Raw genomic sequence first — 2785 nt, 5'->3', positions numbered from 1 at the left:
TTCAAAATTTTGTACGAGCTGTAACATTCTGTGGATACCCACTCACCGCCTGCAGCGTTATAAAATTTGTGAACAGGTCCTAAGAAGCAGGATTTGTGCCAACGAGGACGTAATTCCGAGAAGAATAAGAAGGAGAAGAAGATCCCACTAAACAGGTCGAAGATTTTTATAACTGTAAAAGTTACCTCATTTTACGGTATTCAACATGGACGATGCCAGGATTTACACTAGAAAAGATGTATGTATATTTTTGGGCTCAAGCGATGGCCTTTGTCCGACCTGGTGTTGTTGTTTCTGATGGCGCGCCAGGAATCAATATCATAAGAGGATTGATGTTTTTGATCCCTTGACTCGATGGATACAACGTTGGGCTGGTATATCAGCGCAGCTTGATTGATTGGTGAAGCGTAGGAGGACGAAGTGTTGAAAATTTCATATTTATTGTAGTAGTGGTTCAGATAAGTCACATGGATTCTTGGAAGATACAACAGTATGAACCCGATTGTGTTAGTTCCTTTTGCGATGATCTTTCGCTGCCATCACTTTCCAATCAAACCTGGGCAGGACAGTCAAAGGATTATCCTACCCATGGTTCAAAAAACAGCACCATCATTCATACAGAAGCAATTTTTGTAGATCTTCTTGAATATAATCTTGAAAGTATTTCAAATTACTGGAGAGATTTCTGAAAAATCGTTGATATAACTCATGGATTAACCCATGGCCGGTCACATCGTATACTGAGTACACGTATCTTGAGTAAAGCTCGCTTGCTATGCATAGCACGAGCGTGGGGCTTCTGATGATGACCGACAATGCTCTTGATCCACCAAGGCATTCAAAAAAAACAAGTTGACGATTTTTCGATCAATTCCACCGGAACTCCCGTGGCACACTCTGTAAAAGTTTCTTGATGAATTGTCGTAGGAATTTCTGAAAGCTTTCCTTGAGTAATTCCTGGAACATTATTGGATCATATTTCCACTGATATATTGTGACGTGACTCAAAAAAAATGTGGAGTGTAATATAGAGAACTAATAATGCCAGAAACACTGTAAATTCTTGTAGAACTATTAAAGAAATTCCAGCGGAATATATCAAGGAGTTTCTGAATGTTAAACCATTTACCAAGAATCTTCAGCTTCTCCTACCATTTTTTTTTTAAACTGATCACAATTTCTGTGTTCCATATTAGTCCCATAATAAAAACTAATAATTCCTACTACAGATTAGTGTGAAAGAGAAATTAACTACCGTTTTGTCTCAAATTCCGAACAGACTTATATTTCGAACACTTGGTTTTGTATGGCGATTTGGTTGAAATGTTTCGCTGAAATATTTCATCAAATTACAAGGAAATGGCAGTCAATTGTAATGCAATTTTAACGTCTTCCAATCTATTTTATTACTCGGGAGTAGTGAAGATTCTCTTGTTCGAGACCAGTGAAACTAGCTAAGATAAATGTATTCTCATAATTTTTCATTTGAATATGATTTATTCGTGCTGTTCGGAATTAGAATCGATGTGTTCGGAATATGAGACAAAATGAACACAGTGTTCGGCATTTGAATCAAAATGTTATTCCATACTTTTACGTGACAACCGGCACACCCAACAACTAACAGTTAGACTTTGAGGAATTATTAAAATTCTCACAAATATCAGCTAATTTATGCCTATCAAAATGATTTGAAACCACTGCACATTGGGCCAGACCGCAAAAATAGGAGGAAAAAATATTTTAACTATGAAGATGATTTTTTAGAACAAAAGTATCTTCGGCAAAAATGTTACATATGATGCATACAAATTTTGACATTAAGTGACATTAGGGTGGTTCAACAAAATACGGAAATACGTTTTGCCAACTTTTATGCTTTTCAAGTTAGTGCTGTGTAGTTTTCTAGGAACTTGTTTAGTTTTGAACAACTTTGTCAAAGACGTCAACCTTGTAAGTCTACTCCATTTTTATTCAAAAATATAATACTTTTCAAACGTCAATATCTCTAAAAGGGGGGAAAACGGGGATTCAATTTACGCAGGATCTGAAAGGTATAAATTTGAGGTTCAAATTGTATATCGTATCTATGGAGGACATTGGAGGATTTTCAGTATAATTTTGATGCGAAAACAAACATTTTTTTATTGAAAGTAAATTACTTTAGTTGAAATATTGATGTGTGATGTTAAAAATAAAGTCAAAACCATCGGAAATATTCTCAATTGAATATTTACTTTATATTGCTCTCTAATAAATACAAACATTTCGAGGTCGATCGCAACTTTATATACACGACAGTTTTTTTAATGCATCATATGTATTAAATGGAATAAGCGAAAATAATCAGAGTACATATCTATGGCATAACGACATACGATGAAATGACTTTTACAAGCAATCATACATGCTGTTAAATGAAACTGAACGTTTATTTTTTGAAATGTAAACTGATTCGAGCTCAAGCTCATGCTTATCAATTGCAAAGTTTGTTATACAACTAGGCCAATTGCGTAGTCTAAATGTATTTTTTTAAATTAAATTTGATCACTTTCAACTTTTATCACTTTTAACCTTACACTGTTCATTGGAAATGTACAACGAATCAAAATATTTTTCTTTATTGATTCAAAACATAATACAATCAGACTCATATTCCAAACACGTGGATTTTGTATGACGTGTTGGTTGAAATATTTCACTGATATATGTCATTAAATTCCCAGGAAGGGGCAGTCAATTGCAATTCAAATTACATGTATTTGAACCTATTTTATACCCTTGG

The sequence above is a fragment of the Aedes aegypti genome, chromosome 2 (assembly GCF_002204515.2).
Source record: "Aedes aegypti strain LVP_AGWG chromosome 2, AaegL5.0 Primary Assembly, whole genome shotgun sequence".
In the NCBI taxonomy this organism is placed as follows: Eukaryota; Metazoa; Arthropoda; class Insecta; order Diptera; family Culicidae; genus Aedes; species Aedes aegypti.
Note: the sequence above shows the minus strand (reverse complement) of the source record.